Source organism: Nerophis lumbriciformis, linkage group LG04, assembly GCF_033978685.3.
Source record: "Nerophis lumbriciformis linkage group LG04, RoL_Nlum_v2.1, whole genome shotgun sequence".
Lineage (NCBI taxonomy): Eukaryota > Metazoa > Chordata > Actinopteri > Syngnathiformes > Syngnathidae > Nerophis > Nerophis lumbriciformis.
In genome coordinates, this window is record NC_084551.2 from 27,896,680 (window position 1) to 27,923,010 (window position 26,331).

Here is a 26,331-nt window from a genome sequence, read left to right on the forward strand (position 1 = left end):
CGAAACTTTATGAAAATGAATCGTAATAAAGCGCACCGGGTTATAAGGCGCACTGTCAGCTTTTGAGAACATTTGTGGTTTTTAGGTGCGCCTTATAGTGCGGAAAATACGGTACTTCTGTATAAGGGTATTCATATCCCTCCTGTTGAGCCATGAGTTCAATCATGGCTCAAAACTGCTACCCATTTATATAGATTTTTTGGTAAGATTAGTTTATTGTCTGGACATACATAGATGTCTTCTTTGATCAACGTGACTTCGTTTTTTTTTTTATCCATTTATCTTTTTCTTTTGGAGTACTTTGTTGTTGCATATCTTTTAGTATATCATTATTCATGTCACTAGTTTGTCGTTTGAAATTTGTATTTCCTTTTCTGTTGCTTGTTTTGCTGTTTTGTCAGCAAACACATTTCCTATTGATACTGTGTCTGTTCCTTTGGTGTGTGTCGCACTTTTGTATATTACTATTTTAGCTGGTAGCTGTACTGCTTCTACTAATTCTTTTTTCTCTCTCTTTTTTTTAATTTTTTTGATCAGTTCTCCAATGTGTTACAGATTTTCCTGTTGACTTTATCATTCCTATATTTTGGCTATCTTTATATATATTGTGACCTTTTGATCTTTCATTACTTTACATGCTTCTATTAGTGCTTCTAGTTCTGCCGCTTGCATTGAGCAATTTGATGGTCATTTGATAGCTTTCAAAATTTTCGTTACTGTAACAATCGCACATTCTGTTCTATTTTTATTTCACAGAATGCTGCTTTAGCTTCTGAATTCCACTCTACAGATGATTTAATTTTTTCATTAATTTACTTAAAGGAGCTACTATTTCAGCATAATTTGGTATCCAACTTCTACAATAATTAGTTAATCCTAGAAACTACCTCATTTGCTTCTTTATTTGTGGTTTTTGTACTTGTAGTACTTTGGTTTTCTATTTTCCACAATAGTGCGTCCATTTTTGTTTAGAGAACGTCCTAGATTCTTTACTTCTCTTTTGCATAATTGTACTTTTATTTTGCTTATTTTGTGTCTTTCACTATGTAGATGATTTAATAACGCTAATGTTATTTTTCCTCCTAATTCAAATGTTATACATATTACTTTATGTATTTTTTAAGTAATGTTTTAAACTCACTTAACTGTCTATACGTCACTTAATCTATACTTTTAAACTCTGAATTTACATTCTTCCCATTGTTTATATTTTTTATTTGCAATTATTATTCAACAATATTCAAAGCAAACAGTTGTCTATCGCTAGCTGATAGTTTTCCTGATTGCCATACCTCCTTATTTATTCTATGTTATGTCCTTATCTTATCTTAGCTCAACACTCAGATGTATGGTGTTGCAAATGTCTAAAACATAATCTAACTTAAGAATGTTATACTACACTTTAAAGTTAAACCTACTTTAAACTTACATGTAATAAATTCACTTTCACACCTCCCCCACTGCGCCACGCACACACACACACATGGTGGTGTGTAAGTGCGTGAGTGCACTCTTAAGGGCAAAGGTCAGCAACACTTGAAGAGATTTCTCTTTTTTTTTTCTTTTTTCTCTCTTCTTTCCTCAGCTAATAAACATGTAACCCACTTTATCATTTTATCGTACTATACATCTCAACTCTTATTATAGTTATTAATCTAGGTTTTTATTTGTTCCATTATTTAATTATACATATATATATTTGTATATATAAAAGCATTCTTTATATATCCAAACATACATGTATATCTTCAGTCTACCTTTTCTTCATCTCTTATTTCAATACCCCCATTATCTCTGTCATACACATTAGTTTATTCCATTTTGCATTAATTCTTCTTATTGATTTTTCCCCATTTCTTCATCTATTTTTACTTTTGTCTCATTTTAGCTCTTTGAGATTTTTCTCCTATTTGCTTTTTCTTTTAACCTATTTCTATTTTTATTTGAACCTCTGGGGTTTTTACACAATTTGTACCTGGAAAGATACACACTTAAACACACATTAACAAACAAACAAACACATTTGCAGCGATCTTACCACCAATGGCATACGCTGACAACATGACTAATTGGTGTCGTCTTTTAACAGTCATGCTGAGTTACTTTGATTGTTAATTATTTTTTTTTTCTCTCAGGACAGTCAGTTTTCGCGGTTCCGTTTACCTGCAGTATATTGGCCTCTTCAGTTTTTGAATTTTAGTTTTTAGTTTATTTCGGGTATTTCAGTTTTCGCGGACACCGACGTCCTGCAGTAATTTTGGCCTTTTTTACCTGTTAGAGCCTAGGATTTACAGGGTTTGTCTATGCGTCGTAACCCTCGTCACACGCTTTTTCTTAGTCGTTTCTTTCTTCGTCAATTTAAAACGTACTCACTGCTCTCTGCCTTCCTTCCTTTTGTCCTCGGATTTTCCGTCAGTCTTTCCAATTCCAGCCCGAAATGAAGAAAAAGCAGTTCCTCAATCAGGATTTGGTTGCCATGGTCTTTCTGGTTTCACTCACTCATGCTGGAATCGTCAGACGTGTTGGAATCCGGCTCGAAGGACCAATAAGATGTCACGTTCAAACACTGAGGACATCTGTTAAACAAGACAAAAGGCAAGGAATCAAACAGAGACAGAATTCAATTTGGACTCAATTGAGGAGAGACATGACCACTGCACTCTCTGTACAGTCCTGCACCACGCTCTGACGAAGAAGGTTTTCGTCACCTCCTTTATTCAGATTTTCAATGTTCACGCACCAACACATGTCACAGCAGGAATGGGGAGTATGTAAAACAGTCATTGTTTTCGGTCGCTTTGAAGTCCAAGAAGAGGATTTCTCGGGCTTGGGCTCTTCCTGGATCCAGCTGGGGCAGGTGTTGGAGGACAATGGATAACCCCTCCCGTCTCCTGACCACAGTGACTTCAAGAGGGCAGCGGGTCGTAAACAGCGTTGACCTCGGTCACCAAACAGTTGGAAGAGAGTTTGTGAAATACTTCAGAGAGAGTTCGTTTAACACTTCAAAGAGAGTTCCTCTGGAAGTTGAGCAGATCCTGCCATCTGTCCGTGTTGAAATTACAGTGGAGTTTTACGAGCCTTCTTCCTCTTGTTAGGCCTCGAAAGACAGCATTCATAATACAACGTTTCTTTTGTGATAACTTACAAACAATTATTCCAACAAATACATACATTAATTTATTGCTTTATTTTGTGCCCGCCACAAATACATTTGACAGCTACAAATAGATTTGGCGCTACTACCGGTCTGACTTCGCTCATAAACACATTATAAAAGGACTGTCTGTGAATGTAGCTTGTCGTAACAAATCCATACAGTAGATGGCCTCATAACTGATATATTCATATATTTAACAACTATTCAGATCATTTTTAGATTGTCTTTTTCAAAAAAGCTAGTATCACTCCTTATAAAGAGCAGCAGATGTGTCATAAAAAAATTACAAAATAAAGTAAATTTGTGTTTATAAACACATTTTGCTTTTCATGTTGCTCACTTTTTGTCTTCCACAGATCCCTAAAAATGACATGCAAATTAGATGATGACATAATGTAACCTCCTTTAACCCACCACCACAGATATATTGCAGTCCTGTAGGAAACACTGTCCTCTGAGAATGTATCAAATGTGCTCCATTTTGAGAGATACTGGATCTGAGAGAATGATATACTACTTACCAAAAAGTTCCAATCAGTATTGATGCGGTCTGCCAGGCCGGTGATGAGTAAGGTGAGGTAGGCGGAGGAGAGGAAGAAGGCAATGACAGACACACATGACCCAGTCTTGCAGCAAAGGAACGGGAACATTGGAGGAAGCCACCAGGATCCATACTAAACCACCAAATAACTGCAAACACAAGCATCAAACACTTCAGCATCGTAAATATTAGCATTAAACATTAAGGTATTAATCAATCAAAATATAATATTTAACACAAACAATTGTGTTTTTAATGGCAATAAAACACATAATGACAGCATTTCCACATATATAAGATTGATACCTTGGCATGTGGTAACAATTCACTCAACATTAGGTACAGTATGCATAAAGTGGTGCAGAGGGTCCCAAATACGTGCAGAACATGTAATTGCTATGTTTTCAATTTCTGTCCAGTCCATCCTAAAGCAGCTTGATCAGACTGGAAATGTTTTTGAGCTATGATCTTATTATTTGTGTTTGTTTGTGTTTTAAGTGCTAGAAATCTTCCTCAGCCGACACTGAGGAAGATGAATACAATTAATTAATTGCAAAAAATATTTAAATACTGTCTGTGCCCAAGGTAATAGTTTATTATTCATTGGTGTTAATAGACTTGAATTACCTGTAATGTGTGTGTCCCGCTAAAAAACTTTTGGAACATCACAAATATATTTGATGCTCCCTGTCCGTACTTGTTCATAAACACATTACAATGGGACCATCTGTGTAAATGAGCTTGATAAAAAAAAAATTCAAAAGCATTTGGTCTGACAGAGAATAAGGAGACAGAGCAAGATGGATGCCAACTATGCCAGATACTCTTTTTCAAAATAGCGATAAGCAACAAATCTAGTAAAGAAACTTCTGGAGACTAAAACGGAGAGGCTCTAAAAAGGGTGAAATGTTTCCTGGGTTTTAAAGTGGTTCTATGATGAAATGGACATACGACACTTGGTAAGACTATTTTTGTTAGATTTTTCTTCAATGAGACTTTTTCATCGCAGTGCTTCTGAGCAGGAGACAGGCATGGATCTGTTTACTTCCTGGGTTGTTGACGCGTCATGTTGCCACGTGACTGTTTTTTTCTTTTTTCTGTTTTTCACTAAACCACAATATTATTTTGTACACAGAAGATACATAAGAGTTTTATTTTTATTTGTTTCTATTTGATATCCGAACCTAACTATGCATATGGTGTGATGAATGGGAATTATTTAGGAAACTATTTTGCATTTTGAAGTTGTTCCATATTAAATATGTGATACTTTCCACACCTCATGCATGTATGATATGCATGTGTATATATATGTATATATGTGTATGTGTATGTGTGTGCATATTTTTGTTAATATTACTTCTTTAGTTTTTTACTTTTGCAATTGGATATTTAGTAGCTCTTGGGGGGAGCTTTTTGTTTTGTTTTGTTTTTTTGTTTTCCATGTTTATTTTATTGCCTGCAGTGTACGAGTGTATGTTTGTGTGTGTGTGGATGAGAGATTGTTTATGTGTTTGCTTGAATGGTCCAGTTGTGTGCATGTTTGTGTTGTGTGTCTGTGGCCCACAGTCTTTGAACATATGCCCTCTTCTCTTGTTCATGTTTCATGAACAGAGGAATGATTTATCTGACCATGATCACACACCCTCTTCTTCCTTTCATGTTTCTGAAATAACACTATATGGATAGTTCTGATAGTGAATTCTCCTCTGAAATAGAGGAGAATGAAGATTTGATAAACTCCCACAATTTGGAATCGATCAGTTTCTCAGACCACATCAACTACAAATCACAAAGATTTATGAGCGAAATGGATCCAGATAGAAATGCTCCTCAAAACACCAACAATGATTGTTTATATTATACTGACGTCACATTTGATAAAACATTTATGCAAGATAAAAACATATCTCTAGTACATTTTAATAGCAGGAGTCTATACTCTCATTTTGATGATATCCAGGACTATTTGAATCAGTTCAAATCTCCATTTAATATTATAGGTATTTCAGAGACATGGATGAATGAGAATACAAGTAATGAGTTTGAATTAAATGGGTATGAAATGTTTTGCACCAACCGTAAAAATAAGAGAGGAGGAGGTGTGGCTCTGTATGTGGACAAAAATATCAGCTGTAGTATTGTAACTGATATGTGTTTAACTGTTGAGGAACTCTTCGAATGCGTCACTGTAGAATTATCATTTTCAAATAGGAAACACATTATTGTAAGCTGCATTTATAGAACACCAGGATCCGACTTAAAAATATTTAATGAATGGATGGAAAAATTATTTAAGAGAAACAAAAAAATATATAGTATGTGGTGACTTTAATATCAACCTTTTGAATCCTAATAAACACAAACACACAGCAAAATTTATTGACACCATGTTCTCCATGGGCTTATTCCCACTGATCACACGACCCACTAGAATCACAACACACAGCACGACACTTATTGACAACATATTTTGTAACATTGTAGATCAGACTGTAACTGGAGGCTTGTTAGTGAGTGACGTCAGTGATCATTTACCCGTGTTCATGGTGTATAATATTAACTGCAAAACATCCAAACCTGTAAATAGTGAATATTATCGTAGAGACACAACAGAAAGATCATTAACAGCACTAAAGAATGATTTAGCAAAACACAACTGGGATTCTGTTTTTCAAACGTCAGATATAAATGCAGCTTATAATTTATTTCATGACATTTTTTTCTCACTTTATGATACACACTGCCCCATCAAAAAATGCACTATAACTAACTCCACAAAAACTCCATGGATAACTAAAGGGCTTGCGAACGCTTGCAAAAAGAAAAATTATTTATATAGGACTTTTTTTAGGCATCAAACCATAGAAACAGAACAAAAGTACAAAACATATAAAAATAAATTAACCAGCATATTAAGAGCAAGCAGAAAAGAATACACCACCAAACTATTAATCCAAAAGAAAAGTGATATAAAGGGAATTTGGAAGGTATTAAATACAATTATTGGGCATGGTTCAAACAGTCCTTGTTATCCAGAGTTTTTTGTTGAGAACGACCAAATCATAAGTGACAAGAAGATTATTGCTGACGGCTTCAATATGTTTTTTGTTAAAGTTGGGCCTGAGCTGGCAAAAAAAATCCCAATTAATGATGTACAGCCTATGGAACTTATTGGAAAAAATCCTTACTCGATGTTCCTTACTCCGACTGTCGAAAAGGAAGTTTTAGAGATTATTCATAAAAGCAAGAACAAAACATCACGTGACATTTATGACCTCGACATGAGGACGGTCCGGAATGTAGCGGAAGAAATCATCAAACCATTCACATACATCTGCAATTTATCTTTTCAACTTGGACAATTTCCTTCACAAATGAAACTCTCAAAAGTCATCCCCATCTTCAAATCTGGAGACAAACACCACTTCACAAATTACCGGCCCGTCTCCCTTCTGCCACAGTTGTCAAAAATTTTGGAAAAATTATTTGATAATAGACTTCGTGGCTTCATTGAAAAACACACATTATTATCTGATTGTCAATATGGGTTCCGACAAAATAGGTCAACTTCATTAGCTTTAAGTGATCTAATAGAGAACATTACTAATGGTATCGAGAAAAACAAATTTGTTTTAGGAATTTTTATTGACCTGCAAAAGGCTTTCGATACCATTGATCACCAGATTTTGGTAAACAAACTGGAAAACTATGGCATAAGGGGAGTGGCAGGGAAATGGCTGAAGAGCTACTTGAATGAGAGACAGCAGATTGTTCAGATCGACCAACATCAATCTACACTCATGAACATAACCTGTGGAGTCCCCCAGGGGTCGATACTGGGACCCACACTATTTATAATGTATATCAATGAAATATGTAAAGTATCAACACTGCTGAAGTTCATCCTCTTTGCTGACGACACAACCATTACATGTGCAGGTGACGACGTTAAGCAACTTCTGGCCTCTGTAACTGAGGAGATGATCAAGTTAAAAACTTGGTTTAATACCAACAAATTGTCTCTCAATTTAAAGAAGACCAAAATCATGCTCTTTAGCAATCGCAAAAGTGAAATACCCATCAGGATTGTTATCGATGATACACCAATAGAATATGTTCAACAAAATTCATTCTTAGGAGTAGTAATAGATGAAAATATATCATGGAAGCCTCATATAAATTACCTGAGGACAAAAGTTGCTAAATGTGTTGGAATGATGAGGAGATCATGTCATTTATTGAACACCAATGCTCTGCTTTTATTGTATCATTCATTTATTATGTCATATCTAAACTATTGTGTTGAAGTCTGGGGAAATTGTTATAAATCCCATTTACAGCCTTTAGTCACTCTGCAGAAAAAGGCCATTAGGATTGTGTCCAATGTTCACTACTTACATCATTCAAATCCACTATTCATGGAGTTAAAGCAACTTAAACTGCACGATGTGATCAATTTTAAAACTGCTCAAATTATGTTTAGGGCATCCCAAAACTCTCTACCATCCAATATACAAAACCTATTCCAGGATAGAGATGCTCATCATAGTTACAGTCTAAGAGGAAACAACAAATTATATTTGCCTAAATTTAGAACAACTTTAAAATCAATGTGCATTTCAGTGCGTGGAGTCAGTCTGTGGAACAACTTAGGGGACCAGTTAAAAACCTGTTCTAACATGATTACATTTAAAAGACTGTTTAAAAAAGAAGTACTGAAGAAGTACGAGGAGGAAAGAGAGTGATGCCCTAAGCACAGAGCCATGGGAGAGAGGTGTATGGTCAGAGAGTGTTTGGGCCTGTGTGTGTGTGTATGTGTGTGTGTGTGTGTGTGTGTGTGTGTTTTGTCTCGTCTTGTCTTGTTTTATAGTAACAGTGGTACTATTGTATTGTTAGTGTACAGGAGCTTTTCTTGTTTTTGTTTGTATAGTATTGTTCTTGTATTATATTGTTTATGTTAAATGTGGAATGAGTGAGAGGGGTTGGGATATTATAAGCATTTGCTTCATCCAACCCCTTTTCAAGCCTTGCATAAATGTCCCTGCCAAAATGTTTAAAAAAAAAAAAAAAGGTGTGTGTTGTACTGTGCAGGTTTGAAATAAATAATTCAATCAAATTCACCTTTTCTCACTTATAAATTAGTTTAGTTTAGTTTAGTCTTTATTTGAAGGAACAATGCACAGAAGAAACATTAAGCTCAAAGACAGATATGTTCTGTACCAAATTATAGCTAAATAGCTAATTTCCATCTGCAGTCCCTGGCTACCTAAATTAAAGGGATACAAAAATCATGCAATAAAATTATGACAATAAAATCATACTATAGCATGTAATCAAATTAAGAAAAGTCATAAAATGCCCTTTCATGGACACATACTTAAAATACAATACAACCACACCTCTTTTACATCATCACACAAAGACAATACATGCTCTTGTTCACATCTGTCATCATTTGTAAAAAAAAAAAAACAACCATGATTTTAACAGACACACCTCACAATTTACAACAAAAATGCTCTCATGGATGAATATAATACACATTAAGTTGATGTGTCAAACATAGTGCCCACCTTAGTGACCGTGTGAGCAGCTTTGATTACTCCAAAGCCACTTTTGAACTTCAATTGTGAATGAAGAGTAATCTGTTACACTTTTCAAGTTTGTTGTGAGGTCGTTTCATTCCTTTATTGCTTTTATATGAAAAGGCTGATTGTGCAAAAGATGTTTTACATCTGGGTACGCTACACTGCCCCCTGGTGGAGGCTCGTGTGTTTCTAGTTGTCATAGCAGATGTAAACTGGACAAAGTGCTTAAGTGGCGCTGGTGCAGTGTTATTTAGGATTCGATGAGCCATTCGTATTGATGCTAATCTTTGAATGTTAGCTAAATTTAACAATCTATATTTTTGGAGAACTAAACAGTGATGGTGGTGTTGTGGTTTTCGGTCAAGGATTTTGAGCGATTGTTTGTGCAAAGTTTCCAATGGCCTCAGTGTCATTTTGCTTGCCTGCGACCAACATGTTAAACAATAATAAAAACGAGACATAATCATTGCATTAAAATAAGTTTGAGCTGCCTCCAGTGTTAATGAATACCTGATACATTTGAACGTTTTTATGTTGTATTTAAGACTCTGGCACATCTGTTTGATATGTTTTTTAAAGCCAAGTGTTGGCTCTAAAATGACACCCAGGTAACGATATTCACTATGGTATTTTTATTTATTTATTTATTTTTGTCATAAATACAATCATGAGGGCTTACGGACTGTATCCCTGCAGACTGTATTGATCTATATTGATATATAATGTAGCAACCAGAAATATTAATAACAGAAAGAAACAACCCTTTTGTGCGAATGAGTGTGAATGAGTACACATGGAGGGGGAGGTTTTTTGGGTTGGTGCACTAATTGTAAGTGTATCTTGTGTTTTTAATGTTGATTTAATAAAAAATATAAAAAAATAAAAATAAAACATTTATTTTTATTTTTTTATTTTGTTTCTTGTGCGGCCCGGTGCCAATCGATCCACGGACCGGTACCGGGCCGCGGCTCGGTGATTGGAACCACTGTTTTAAAGTACCAGTAGAGTGAAAAAACAAGTTGATTCCATATTGAAGCTATTATAATATACATCTGATTTATGACTCCAAAATACTTACAAAATTTGCAAATATGATCAAAATAGTATTAATCTCATGGAGATTCCCGAGCCATTTTGAGAGTTAATGAGGAAGCCAGTCATGTGATCCGTGATGTAGAGTTAGGAAGCACAGATCCCTCCCCCACAACAACAATGCTAATCATGCAGACTTTGTGAGAGCCAACGACTATTACAATTAAAATTATAATCCAGAACCTTATATTTTTGAGCGCGAACACAAAGAATGAGCAATAAGTTTTAGAAGCACAGTGCTAAACGGATAATTTAGTTTAGATAAAGATTCAATTGCAATCCTAAAAGGTTGCCACAACTAGCGTCTTTTTGTGTAATTTCTGTCAACTCAGGGGGACCTGAAAGTCGACCAGCCTGTCGGTCCATGGCCACATTTGTCTACTACCGGATAACTAACCCCTAAACGAATAATTATTGAGCCTAAGCCCCGTTTCAGCCACACTAAACCATCGTTTAAAGTCCCCCTCCTCGGATAAATTTTAACACGGGTGAGTGCGCCGTGTATTTCTTGAATCTCAGGCTCTTAGCTTTGTATGGACTCATTGATCGTTTACAAACTGAGTTCGGAGAGGAAGTGACACCAGAAAGACCAAGCGTGTGCTTTGTATTACTTGGCCATTGAGGGAAAACTACGGAAAACGGCGAATGCTTTTGGACTGGAAAAGCAGACTGTATCAGTTATTGTCCGCCATATATGTTGCGGACTCAGCGTCTAGGTCCAGAGTATATAAAGTCACCAAAAACGAATGGACAATGAAGGTGACCAGCCTGTCGGTCCATGGCTACATTTGTCTACTACCGGATAACTAACCCCTAAACGAATAATTATTGAGCCTAAGCCCCGTTTCAGCCACACTAAACCATCGTTTAAAGTCCCCCTCCTCGGATAAATTTTAACACGGGTGAGTGCGCCGTGTATTTCTTGAATCTCAGGCTCTTAGCTTTGTATGGACTCATTGATCGTTTACAAACTGAGTTCGGAGAGGAAAGTCGACCAGCCTGTCGGTCCATGGCCACATTTGTCTACTTCCGGATAACTAACCCCTAAACGAATAATTATTGAGCCTAAGCCCCGTTTCAGCCACACTAAACCATCGTTTAAAGTCCCCCTCCTCGGATAAATTTTAACACGGGTGAGTGCGCCGTGTATTTCTTGAATCTCAGGCTCTTAGCTTTGTATGGACTCATTGATCGTTTACAAACTGAGTTCGGAGAGGAAGTGACACCAGAAAGACCAAGCGTGTGCTTTGTATTACCTGGCCATCGAGGGAAAACTACGGAAAACGGCGAATGCTTTTGGACTGGAAAAGCAGACTGTATCAGTTATTGTCCGCCATATATGTCGCGGACTCAGCGTCTAGGTCCAGAGTATATAAAGTCACCAAAAACGAATGGACAATGAAGGTGAAGGCAAAGGAGTGAGGAGTGTCCTGACCAGATATCTAGATCCCTAGATTGATTGATGTAAAATGTTCTTTTTCACATTGTGTACTTTCGTGTCCAATAAATATTTGATTAATTTATGATGGCTCAGGTGTGAGTCACTGCAATAGGGCTCCACAGCACACTGAATTCCAGTTAATTGAAATACCACAACACTGGATATTGTTCAGATAAGTAAAATTTAAGAACTTGCACACTAAGCAACACTGGAGGTGACTATGACGTCTCACAGACAGCAAGCGCACCTTCTTACATATGTTATATATATATACGCCCTCGCGGAGCAGAGAGGTCGCAGCATGGGTAACGTTAGCTGTGATGCGAGTGGTAATACGAGAGAAAGAAGGTGCGAATCTGGTAACAAATGAAGGAAGAATTAATTCTCAAGAAAAACCGCACAGGGTCCATCCTGTCGGTGGTTTGGCTTCAAATGGGAATATGTCGAACAGACAACTGTAATTTGTCAATTGTGGGGCAAAAGCATTGCTACAAAAAGTAGCATTACTACTAATTTGGAGCATCATTTGAAAAGTCACCTGCTAGAGAATGAAGAGTGCTTACTCCGCATGTCAACATCTCCATTCGGTGCCACACCAACAAAATGCAGAGGCAACCATTTCCAGATCAACACCGTATGAAAAAATTAGTCAACAACAGAAGGAGATAACGTCCGCATTAACCTACCACAGAGCGAAGGACGAACACTATTTGATTTCATATTATGCAGCTCATTTTGACTTAATTCAGTCAATTTTATTCTAGGGACCCGGATGCAAAGCTATGGTGGGCCGGATGTGGCCCTCGGGCAGCCAGTTGATGACTGCCATTATGTGCTTGTCGTTTTGGTTGAGGGTGTTCAAGTTTTGGACCGGTAGTGTATAAAAAATAACGAAGGTCACTTACAAAGTAAATACATAAAGTTGTTGGGAGAAATGAGGGGAGAATGCAATCACCTTGTAGCTGTAAGGTCTTCAGCGGAGACCAAGAGTTAGCTATGCTAGCTAGCTAAACTTCCACTTTTCCTATCAGATTCCCCATACACTTCTACAGTTTTATTTTAAGTCTCAGTCCATTTTTTTAACTGTAAAGCAAACGTCCTCCCCTCTGGCTCTGACCCGTTGTAAAGCCGCTGGAACAAAGGACAAGAGTTGTGGGGGGTGGATTCCTCAGGAGTCAAGTGTCCCCTGTTGAACAGGTTGGACAGGTGCACTCCGGGCCACTCCCAGACGGCAACAATGCTGCTGCGTTTAAAGACATCACGGAAACATCAGTGTCCAATTGGACTGTGACCGAAAGAATGGGCTACTATCCAGGGCCGCCTGAGGCTAAATTGGGACTCTCAGCACGATTTTATTTGGAACCCCCCCTGCAGTCATATACTATTTTTTTTCAAACTTTTTTAATATAAAACGTATTATTTTTCAAATGTATTACTTTATACCAGGGGTCGGGAACCTTTTAGGCTGAGAGAGCCGTAAGCCAAAGATTTTAAAATGCATTTCCGAGAGCCATATTATATTTTTTAACACTGAATACAACTAAATGCGTGCATTTTTAAGTAAGACCAACATTTTTAGAGTGTAACAAGTTTCTTATTCTTTTTAATAACATTGTTATTCTGAAGCTAACCAATAATAAATAAAATACTTCTTACCAATAATGCGACTTCTTGAACAGGTGCGGTAGAAAATGGATAAATGGATTAAAATGCATGAGAATGTTTTATATTTTGAACTTTATTTTTAACACTGTGATTACCAGCGGAATTATACATTACTTATCGTGTTAAGCAATGTCAGCTAAGATTTATCTGAAAGCCAGATGCAGTCATCAAAAGAGCCACATCTGGCTCTAGAGCAGGGGTCACCAACGTGGTGCCCGTAAGGACCAGATGAGTAGCCCGCTGGCCTGTTGTAAAAATAACTCAAATAGCAGCACTTACCAGTGAGCTGCCTCTATTTTTTAAATTTTATTTATTTACTAGCAAGCTGGTCTCGCTTTGCTCAACATTTTTAATTCTAAGAGAGACAAAACTCAAATACAATTTGAAAATCCAAGAAAATATTTTAAAGACTTGGTCTTCACTAACTGACAAAGAAACAGATAACAGATTTGGTGTCCAGTTCAAAGTGTGACATGATTTATTTAAAAATTTGAGAGTTGACTTTTGTATTTTACATGAGTTATTATTGGTACAAACATGGTGCAAAGTAATTCATGATTTGTTAAAAAATATTAGTGGCTAGCTAGTTAAAATGCTGAGGTGCCGTGGCATGCCGGCTGTGGGCGCAGGGCTGGGCCCTTATGGCTTTTTGCCGGATGGGATGCCTGGTGGGTGGTGGGCGGGGGGGGCCTGGACGTGCGGGAAGGGCTGCGGGGTTTGGTGGCGCTGGGCACTGTTGGCGACCAGGCCTCTTGTTTATTTTTATTTATTTTATTTAATTTAAAGGGTTTATCCATCCATCCATCCATCTTCTTCCGCTTATCCGAGATCGTGTCGCGGGGGCAGCAGCTTAAGCAGGGAAGCCCAGACTTCCCTCTCCCCAGCCACTTCGTCCAGCTCCTCCCGGGGGATCCCGAGGCGTTCCCAGGCCAGCCGGGAGAGATAGTCTTCCCAGCGTGTCCCGGGTCTTCCCCGTGGCCTCCTACCGGTCGGACGTGCCCGAAACACCTTCCTAGGGAGGCGTTCGGGTGGCATCCTGACCAGATGCCCGAACCACCTCATCTGGCTCCTCTCGATGTGGAGGAGCAGCGGCTTTACTTTGAGCTCCCCCCGAATGACAGAGCTTCTCACCCTATCTCTAAGGGAGAGCCCCGCCACTCGGCGGAGGAAACTCATTTCGGCCGCTTGTACCCGTGATCTTGTCCTTTCGGTCATAACCCAAAGCTCATGACCATAGGTGAGGATGGGAACGTAGATCGACCGGTAAATCGAGAGCTTTGCCTTCCGGCTCAGCTCCTTCTTCACCACAACGGATCGATACAGCGTCCGCATTACTGAAGACGCCGCACCGATCCGCCTGTCGATCTCACAATCCACTCTTCCCCCACTCGTGAACAAGACTCCGAGGTACTTGAACTCCTCCACTAGGGGCAAGATCTCCTCCCCAACCCGGAGATGGCACTCCACCCTTTTCCGGGAGAGAACCATGGACTCGGACTTGGAGGTGCTCATTCCCATCCCAGTCGCTTCACACTCGGCTGCGAACCGATTCAGTGAGAGCTGAAGATCTTGGCCGGAGGAAGCCATCAGGACCACATCATCTGCAAATAGCAGTGACCTTATCCTGCAGCCACCAAACCAGATCCCCTCAACGCCCTGACTGCGCCTAGAAATTCTGTCCATAAAGGTTATGAACAGAATCGGTGACAAAGGGCAGCCTTGGCGGAGTCCAACCCTCACTGGAAACGTGTCCGACTTACTGCCGGCAATGCGGACCAAGCTCTGACACTGTTTATACAGGGAGCGAACTGCCACAATAAGACAGTCCGTTACCCCATACTCTCTGAGCACTCCCCACAGGACTTCCCGGGGTACACGGTCGAATGCCTTCTCCAAGTCCACAAAGCACATGTAGACTGGTTGGGCAAACTCCCATGCACCCTCAAGGACCCTGCCGAGAGTATAGAGCTGGTCCACAGTTCCACGACCAGGACGAAAACCACACTGTTCCTCCTGAATCCGAGGTTCGACTATCCGGCGTAGCCTCCTCTCCAGTACACCTGAATAGACCTTACCGGGAAGGCTGAGGAGTGTGATCCCACGATAGTTGGAACACACCCTCCGGTTCCCCTTCTTAAAGAGAGGAACCACCACCCCGGTCTGCCAATCCAGAGGTACCGCCCCCGATGTCCACGCGATGTTGCAGAGTCTTGTCAACCAAGACAGCCCCACAACATCCAGAGCCTTAAGGAACTCCGGGCGGATCTCATCCACCCCCGGGGCCTTGCCACCGAGGAGCTTTTTAACTACCTCGGCAACCTCAGCCCCAGAAATAGGAGAGCCCACCACAGATTCCCCAGGCCCTGCTTCCTCATAGGAAGACGTGCTGGTAGGATTGAGGAGGTCTTCGAAGTATTCCCTCCACCGATCCACAACATCCGCAGTTGAGGTCAGCAGAGCACCATCCCCACCATACACGGTGTTGACACTGCACTGCTTCCCCTTCCTGAGGCGGCGGATGGTGGTCCAGAATTGCTTCGAAGCCATCCGGAAGTCTTTTTCCATGGCCTCCCCGAACTCCTCCCATGTCCGAGTTTTTGCCTCCGCGACCGCTGAAGCCGCACACCGCTTGGCCTGTCGGTACCTGTCTGCTGCCTCAGGAGTCCCATGAGCCAAAAGAACCCGATAGGACTCCTTCTTCAGCCTGACGGCATCCCTCACCGCCGGGGTCCACCAACGGGTTCTAGGATTACCGCCACGACAGGCACCAACTACCTTGCGGCCACAGCTCCAATTGGCCGCCTCGACAATAGAGGTACGGAACATTGTCCACTCGGACTCAATGTCCAGCACCTCCCTCGTGACATGTTCAAAGTTCTTCCGGAGGTGGGAATTGAAACTCTCTCTGACAGGAGACTCTGCCAGGCGTTCCCAGCAAACCCTCACAATGCGTTTGGGCCTGCCAGGTCTGTCCGGCATCCTCCCCCACCATCGCAGCCAACTCACCACCAAGTGGTGATCGGTAGAAAGCTCCGCCCCTCTCTTCACCCGAGTGTCCAAAACATGAGGCCGCAAATCCGATGACACAACTACAAAGTCGATCATGGAACTGCGGCCTAGGGTGTCCTGGTGCCAAGTGCACATATGGACACCCTTATGTTTGAACATGGTGTTTGTTATCGACAATCTGTGACGAGCACAAAAGTCCAATAACAGAACACCACTCGGGTTCAGATCCGGGCGGCCATTCTTCCCAATCACACCTCTCCAGGTTTCACTGTCGCTGCCAACATGAGCGTTGAAGTCCCCCAGTATAACGAGGGAATCACCCGGGGGAGCACTCTCCAGTACTCCCTCGAGTGAATCCAAAAAGGGTGGGTACTCTGAGCTGCCGTTTGGCGCGTAAACGCAAACAACAGTCAGGACCCGTCCCCCCACCCGAAGGCGGAGGGAAGCTACCCTCTCGTCCACCAGGTTGAACTCCAACGTGCAGGCTTTGAGCCGAGGGGCAACAAGAATTGCCACCCCAGCCCGTCGCCTCTCACTGCCGGCAACGCCAGAGTGGAAGAGAGTCCAGCCCCTCTCAAGAGAAGTGGTTCCAGAGCCCTTGCTGTGCGTCGAAGTGAGTCCGACTATATCTAGCCGGAACTTCTCCACCGCACGCACTAGCTCAGGCTCCTTCTCCCCCAGCGAAGTGACGTTCCACGTCCCAAGAGCCAGCTTATGTAGCCGAGGATCGGACCGCCAAGTGCCCTGCCCTCGGCTTCCGCCCAGCTCACACTGCACCTGACCTTTATGGCCCCTGCTATGGGTGGTGAGCCCATTGGAGGGGGGACCCACGTTGCCTCTTCGGGCTGTGCCCGGCCGGGCCCCATGGGGACAGGCCCGGCCACCAGGCGCTCGCCATCGTGCCCCACCTCCGGGCCTGGTTCCAGAGGGGGGCCCCGGTGACCCGCGTCCGGGCGAGGGAAATCTGGGTCCTTGGTTTGTGTTCTTCATCGAGGTCTTCGAGCTGCTCTTTGTCTGATCCCTCACCTAGGACCAGTTTGCCTTGGGAGTCCCTACCAGGGGGCATAGAAACCCCCGGACAACATAGCTCCTAGGATCATTGGGACACGCAAACTCCTCTACCACGGTAAGGTGGCAGCTTAAAGGGTTTATTTTTATTTTATTTTATTTTTTTCTTTTCTTTCTATTTTTTTCTTTTTTTCTTTTTATTTTTATTTTTTGTGTTGTGTATGTATGTGTTTGTGTATATGTGGGCTTATGTATATGTGTGTGGTAGAGATGCGCGGTTTGCGGGCACAACCGCGGAGTCCGCGGATTATCCGCGGATCGGGCGGATGAAATTAAAAAAAATTAGATTTTATCCGCGGGTCGGGTCGGGTCGGGCGATTGAAATAAAAAAAAATTAGATTTTAAATAGATTCAGGCGGGTGGCAGTTAAACCAATTCGGAAATATATATACATAGTTAAATGTTGTTACCCACATACGAAAAACGAGCAGGCACCTGCTGCATATGCCACAACAGAAGAAAAAAAAAGAAAAGAGATGGACACTTTTACGGAGCGGAGAAGGGACGCCTCGCCGGGGTCCGGGACCGAGGCCCCTTCCCCCGAGAGGGCCCCACCGGGAGCCGTAGCTGAGGCGATCCGCGAGAAGGGCCCGACGCACGTCCAGGGTCACTACCGCGCCCACCGCACCGACATCCCGCCTCGTCCGCCTTCGCCGCGGCCGGCGTCACGCGCAGCAGGTAAGCAGCTTACCTGCCCGCCACCCCCGTGGCCGGGGACTCGTAACATGGGTCACTCCGCGCGCCCCGCCCGCGCAGCTTACCTGCCCGCCACCCCTATTGCCGGGGGCGCGTAACAGGGGTCACTCCGCGCGCAGTGCGCTCACGAAAGGGGTGGGGCTCACCCTGGTTGATATAGAGAGCAGGACGGTGGCCATGGAAGTCGGAACCCGCTAAGGAGTGTGTAACAACCCACCTGCCGAATCAACTAGCCCTGAAAATGGATGGCGCTGGAGCGTCGGGCCCATACCTGGCTGTCGCCGGCAGCGAGACGCGATTGGAGGTGCGCTCAGCGCGGCTCCCATATGATTGCGCACTGGTGTGCGTCTGGGTCGTGACAGCGTGGCACGCGAAAGTCTGTGCTGCATTGGATCAGTCTCCTTTCTTTAACAGGCAAAAGCTTTATAACCTCACCATACCTGCCAACTTTTGAAATCAGAAAAACCTAGTAGCCAGGGTCCAAGGGCCGCAGGCCCCGGTAGGTCCAGGACAAAGTCCTGGTGGAGGGTTCAGGGCTTCGCCCCCCGACGCAAAATGATTATTAGCATTCAGACAGGTTAAAATGTTGCTAAAACCATCACTTTTCTATCAGTCACAGTGACTTTTCAAAACAAAAATATTACAGCAAAAATCATATGGGTTGATTGGCATGTTTATTCTGTAAGCTAACTTCAATAGTTTGAAATTATTTTGACAGTTAATGCCAGTTATCCTGTCAACCTTTCACAAGACTTCAATTTGTTAATTGAAAGTATAAACAATATAAACACTTTTTACAGTAAACAAATGGTAAAACAGTACTAAACAATTCCATTAAAAAAAAATTGGTGTCATTATTAACTTTCTGTCCAAGCTTGTATAATCTACTGCCTTGTTCAATTGTAAAAAATATTCTGTGCCTAAAATTCACATTTCTATCACAATTATCATACTGTAAACATGGTAAGCTAACTTCATTAAAATTAATAGTCCTGTCAATAGCATGGAATTACAATTAAAATGTAGTTTTTTTGTAAGCCTTTCAAAAGAATTCAAAATATGAAAAATTAATGAAAATTAATTTAAGCCACCAGACACTTGAAAAGTGGCACATCACATCTCTAATGTAATCATTTGAACTTTTCAACAGAAATAGCACTGCAAAAATATTAAGGACATACTTCTGTATTTTGGTAGTTATGCTGTCAACATTTAACAAGATTTCTTCAACTTGGACTTGAAAGCATAAATAGTATAAACACTTTTAACAGTATGTCGTGCTGTGAAATACAGCCGACAGGATTGCACACCAAACACGAAGCAAGGCCAAAGTGCATGCATGGTGCAGGAGAACAAAGGACTTCTTTCATTTAAGGTTTGTGATAAACCATCAAACTCATTCGTTAAAAGGACTCTATAGTAATATAAAGCGAATTTTTCTGGACATTATCATGCAAGAAAAGTTTATTTTTGGGACCGCGATCACCGCGTAATGATTTTTAAAGGTTGCATTACAAACATTTAACTGTCCCATGTGATCAGCCAGTGCGATTGGAAATCCATGCTCAATTATTGCCTCCGTAAATAAAACTTCGGCATTTATCACATCCAAAGAATCTGTTTGGGCGACGAAAAACGTTGAAAGTTTTCCACTTGTATCGCTAGCAACGGCATTAGACTTGTGTTTTTTTGTCCCAACGTGGTCTTTTACATCGCTAATTCCTCCGTGTCCGATCGAAAAATGTTGTCTGCACAAGGTGCAATTCGCGTAGTTTTCACCCTTTTTTTTTTTTAATTAATGAAAAAACATATTTTTTATCACTGCAACCGTAACCCGGAATAGGTTGATGAAAACCGTACGAATTACGGGAAAACCGGAGTAGTTGGCAGGTATGCCTCACTAATGCCTTGCATCGTCTATATTAGATATATAACAACGGGCGGGTGCGGGCGGATGGCGGGCGGGTGCAGTTCTGATCAAACGTTACATCGGGTGGATGGCGGATGGTTGACGACTTTCTGACGCGGTTGCGGATGAAATAAATTGCCTATCCGCGCATCTCTAGTGTGTGGGTGTATTAATGTGTATATATGTGTGTATGTGTATATGTATATGCATGCGTGTGTATATGTGTGTATGTGTATGTATATGTATATGCATATATGTATGTATATGTGTATGTGTGTATATATGTGTGTATGCATGTGTATATGAATGTGTAGGTGTGTGCATGGGTGTGGATGTCCGGTGGCTCAATTGGCCTGGCTGTGGATGAGTTGGGGTAGGTGGGTTGGTGGCCTCGGTGGTAGCCGGGGGTGTGCGTTGTTGTGGTTTACGGGGTTGGTCGTTTTTTTGTTTTGGTTTCGGCGGCCGCGGGTGTTTGCACTGCGGACGGGCGGTGGTGGTGATGGTTGCTGCGGTGATACCAGCGGTTGGCATCGCTGTGTTGGGTTGGAGTGGTTGGGGGACTGTGGCTGGTGTCTGTGCGCTTGTGGGGTTGTGGGGCTGGCTGGCGTTGGCTTGCCGGCTGGTTTGGGGGATGGCGTGCGGATGGGATGCATTGGCTTCTTCCCCCGTTGGGGGGCTCCTTCCCCTGGCCGGGACTCGTATAGGCACGTTGCTGTGTGGATGGCCGGGATGCGGTGTTTGCATTGGGCGTGGGGGCTGTGCGGTTTTTCTGCGTTTGGTTGCCGGTATGGGTTCTGCAGGGTTGGGTTGGGGCGGGCGGGGGCTGGCTCTGTTTGGCGGGGGGAGGGCTCGCGTGGCGTCACGTTAAAGTGGTCTGGTGGCGGACTCCTGGCCGTAGTTCCTGGTTGTCGGCCGCGTGGACTGGGGGGATGTCCGGGCCCTCTACTCCTCCTACTTATAGCACACACAGTCACACATATATAGGACTTTGGGGATTGTCCTGCGGGGAGGCATGGCGGGGCATTGAGGATGCCTCCAATGGGGCTCCAGTCCTCCTGTCTTGTCCCCTGCTCGTCCATCCCTCAATCTTAGCTGCATATTAGACACTTAGGATTTGGGGGGCTTGGCTTGGTTGGGACCCACCATGACCTTGATGTCCCCCAATTTTAATCGCATTATTAGTTCCCACAAGCATACATATCTCACTCACGCTACAGTACACACATCAATAGGGACTGGAGGTCGGCTGTAACGGCTGACCTCCTAATTTTAACTACACAGTAGACACTCTGGGGGCCTTGTACACATGCATGGGGGGGTTGGGGTTCGGCGCACCCCTCATTGCCTCGTCGGCCGGCGGGGACTGCGGTCTGGTGGCCTGCCAGGCTTTTATTCATTTTATTGTTATATATTTTTTTATTTTTAATGTATTTATTATTTTTATTTTTATTATTTACTTATTTTTATTTTATTTTATTTAAAATTTTTTTTTTTTTTTTAAAGGGACGGCGTGGCGCAGTGGAAGAGTGGCCGTGCGCGACCCGAGGGTCCCTGGTTCAATCCCCACCTAGTACCAACCTCGTCATGTCCGTTGTGTCCTGAGCAAGACACTTCACCCTTGCTCCTGATGGGTGCTGGTTAGCGCCTTGCATGGCAGCTCCCTCCATCAGTGTGTGAATGTGTGTGTGAATGGGTAAATGTGGAAGTAGTGTCAAAGCGCTTTGAGTACCTTGAAGGTAGAAAAGCGCTATACAAGTACAACCCATTTATTTATTTATTATCATTTAAATCTTATTATTTATTTGTGTGTGGCGTCGCGCGGGTCTCACTTCCTGTTGCGTGGGGTCCGTGCCCGTGTGGCCCGACCTTGCGCTGTGGGGTCTCTGTTGGTTACTTGATGTGGTGGCGGCGCGGCCCCCGTGTCTGGTCTGGATGCTGTGTCTCGGTTGTTTGGGCGGTGGTGTGTTTGTGCGGGTTTGGGTTGGGGTGGGGGGCCTTTTGGTGGGGGGGGGTGTTGGTGTCTCTTGTTTGCGTGTTGGCGTTCGGGCTGACTGGCGGGCTGGCGCCGGCTGGTCTCCGTGGTCCTGGTGGCGTGTGGTTGCTGGTCGCAGTTTTTTTTTGATCGCTTTGATTTGATTGGCTGGTGCTGGCTGTCTGGGGTTATTGCGGCTGCTGTTTCTGCTGCCGTTTGTTTGTGGTGTGGGCGCCCGTGGCTGCTGGGTTTGGTGCAGGGGTGTGGCTGATGTTGTGACTGGTGGCAGCGCGCGCGCGTGATGGCTGTCGGGGCTGACGAACTGTGTATATGTATGTATATGTGTGTGTATGTATGTATGTATATATATGTGTATGTGTACATATGTGTATGTATATGTATATATGTGTATGTGTGGGTATGTATACATGTATGTGTATGTATATATATATGTATGTATGTATGTATATTTCTGGGGGTGCGCTCTGGGCCTGCCTGTCAGACGGGGGTCGACGCCTCAGGCTACTGCATCCGAACTGCGTGTCTGGAGCTCCTGGGTCCCGCTGTCCATCCCTTCCGGGTGCCCGTCTTGGTTGGGGCCTGTTGGGCCTAGTCCCTGCGTCTATTGTGGTAGCTTGGTGCTGCAAGGTATTCCGAGGTGCTGCGAGTCGGCCAGTTGCTGGGGTAGTGACCTTGTTTGTCAGCATGTCTGTGATCTTCTTTTAATTCTTTTTTTAAATTTATTTATTTATTTATTTATTTTTTAATATATTTTATTAATATTATTTTTTTATTTTTCCCCTCCCTCAGAGGGGGGGCTCGGCGGGGCGGTTGCTGGTTGTTCCATCTCCATCGTTGGGGTCACTGCAGGTGGGGTGGGTGGTTCCCGTGGCCCTGTGCCTGGGTGGTCCTGCGGCGGCCGATTTGGGTGGGGTGGCCGGGGGATGGCCTCGCCGCGCTCTCCGGGGGTGGGGGATGGGCTCGTGGGGCCCGGTTGCCGGTGGGGCGGGGGCGGTCTTCCCGTCTGGTTGCGGGGAGTCTTTGGGTGCCTCGGGCGGGGCGTCTCGCCTTTCTGCCCGTGTGGGGTGTGGTCTCTCGCTGGCTTGGGGTCTGGCTGTCCCCTGCTTTTCTCGTGCCCTGTCCTCTGCCGGGTGCGTCTGTCTGCGGCCTGCTGCTGGCCCTTGTGGGCGGTACGGTGGGCCGGGCTCTGGGGTTCCTGTTGCTGGCCGGCTTGGCTGCGTGGGGGCGGTGGTCCCTGGTTCCCTGGGCACCACGCCTACTGTTTGTGGGTTGGGCTCTCGGGGGTGATGGGGCCGTGCTCTGGCTCCCACGCACTCTGGGAGTCGAATGTATTGTACATGCAAATTCACATATGCTCACATACGTACATAGGTACCTACGCTCCCACATACATACACAAATACAGTACATATTTACCTACCTAAAGTTCGTACATCCACACGCACATTCAATATACAAACATACACATACACATACTGTACATATACATTCACTGTACAAACACATATACACATTCTGTACATATACATTCATTGCACAAACACATATACACATTCTGTACATATACAAGTACATATGCATACTTACACTCATGCACATAATCACGTTTCATCAAACATATATTAACGTTGTTGCCCTAGGGTAAACTGGGTGTAACACATGGCACACTGACAAAGCTTAACCTATTGTGACTATAACAATCTACAAGGTTAATGTAGGTTGCTTCTCTTTCTCCCCCTCCATTTTTCTGCATTCTTTCGTATCTCAAGTTATCATTACGTATGTGTATTGTTGCATTTAAACAACTGTATTGTTGATAATAAAGGTAAATTATTGGTATTGTTCATTATCAATAGCGCTATTTCTATTAGTATTTGTATTGATCCATTTGTAGTGTAATAATGCTCATTGTCATTTCTGTATTATTTTTTATTTTTCGCTAACTGCTTATTTGCTATTACTTTTACCATCATATTTGTACATGTCGTATTTGCTGATGTTGCTCTATTGTTGTTGTTGTTGTTGTTGTTGTTGTTTGCTGTTGTTGTTTTTGTCTCTCTGTCTAATCCCCCTCTTGTCCCCACAATTTCCCCCTCTGTCTTCTTTTTTCTCTCTTTCTATCCCCTCCTGCTCCGGCCCGGCTGCACTAAATGATAATATAAATACATTTAATAAAGTCAAATACAAATAAGGCAACAAGAGAAGTATACTACACTTCTCTTTTGTAAAGTAAATCTGAACAGCCGACATGGGCATCTACATCAACTATATGATTTGCCTGAGAAGCTGGACAGGACACAAAAAAAAAAAAAGGTAAATTGAGCAAATTGGCTATTTCTGGCAATTTATTTAAGTGTGTATCAAACTGGTAGCCCCTGCGATAGGGTGGCGACTTGTCCAGGGTGTACCCTGCCTTCCGCCCAATTGTAGCTGAGATAGGCTCCAGCGCACCCCGCGACCCCATAGGGAATACGCGGTAGAAAATGGATGGATGGAAACTGGTAGCCCTTCACATTAATCAGTACCCAAGAAGTAGCTCTTGGTTTCAAAAAGGTTTGTGACCCCTGCTCTAGAGCCATAGGTTCCCTACCCCTGCTTTACACCTAACTTGAATTTAATTTGATGCATATTTTGTGCTAAAACAAATTAATGGGAAATACATTTTTCAGTATGTTTTTGGTGCAAAGTAACAAATTAACATCCTTAAAACATATACAGTGGAACCTCAATTAAATAACTTAATAAGTTCTTGAACAGGGTTTGTAAATCGAAAAGTCTGTATGGTGAAGCAAATTTCTCCATAAAAAACAATGTATATATGAATAATGGATTCCAGCCTAAACAAAAGTCCATAGTGAAGGTTTGTACACTTAAAACACAATTTAAAGTGCCATACAGTAACGTAACAGAGAGTGAAGTATCAACATATTATTTAATCCATACCATCCATTTGCTACCGCTTGTCCCTTTTAGGGGCACCCTGGACAAGTCGCCACCCCAACGCAGGACTAACACAGACAGACAACATTCACACTCACATTCACACACTCGGGTCAATTTAGTGCTGCCAATCAACCTATCTCCAGGTGCATGTCTTTGGAGGTGGGAGGAAGCCGGAGTACCCAGAGGGAATCCATGCAGTCACAGGGAGAACATGCAAACTCCACACAGAAAGACCCTGAGCCCAGGAATCGAACCCATGACCTTTGTATTGTGAGGCACACGCACTAACCCTTGTGCACCGTGCTGCCCATATTATTTAATAACAAGCCAAAACAATACAGTAATGACAAGCTGCTCTCCCTGTATGTGCTCCTCTGCCAACACATGTACACACAGAGAAGTCCCTTTGGTGGCCTAAAAATTTATCAGAAATCACAAAAATCTTTAACTGTAACAACCATATTGCTACAATAATAAACATTTAAAAAAGCAAAATCCACTTACATTAACAATGGCAAAAGAGGAGGTGACGAGAAAAGGAGCAGACAGAGGGGAAGAAGGCAGGGGACGTGTGTGTGTGTGTGTGTGTGTGTGTGTGTGTGTGTGTGTGTGTGTGTGTGTGTGTGTGTGTGTGTGTGTGTGTGTGTGTGTGTGTGTGTGTTTTCTTGGAAGAGGCTCCATTTAACGAGAAGTAGTCTTTTCAGAGACATAGTTTGGGATAATTGGCTCGATCTTAAAAGTTTGTAAAGCTTGCAAATAGAGACGTTCGTAAATCGAGGTTTCACTGTATTTGTAAACCGTTCTAACTTCATTCCGCCTAGCATTAACGCCCATTACCAGAACTAATGCCGTGCACCACAGGATCCACTGGTACTCAATGGGTATATTTGCCATTATATTCTTATTAGTGACGGGGCAGGAAGCGACTACGAATACGTTACATAAGTAGAATTTCATAAGAAGCAACCTGTCATTCATTAACAAGTGGTTCTTCATTCAAAACGGGGGGCCCTATGGATCACGTGTGACTTTTCCAGAAAACAATCATTATTCAGTTATAATTATTGCAGTTCCATTTTGTTGGGAAAAAAAGAATATAAAGAATGTATATGTATATATATATATATATATATATATATATATATATATATATATATATATATATATATATATATATATATATTTTGTGAATACTGGAGAGGGGTGTCCAAAGAGCAGCCATTTGT

The 26,331-nt window shown here is 42.6% G+C and overlaps 1 long non-coding RNA gene across 1 annotated transcript; it reads right to left on the minus strand.

Annotated features, from left to right (window-relative positions):
* LOC133598607 (uncharacterized) lies at positions 1-25,699 on the minus strand. The gene is made up of 3 exons (XR_009814719.2): positions 25,610-25,699; positions 3,679-3,847; positions 1-2,576 (listed from the first exon to the last, which is right to left on the minus strand). It is a non-coding gene; the product is annotated as an uncharacterized lncRNA (long non-coding RNA).
* Positions 25,700-26,331: the final 632 nt, after the last annotated feature.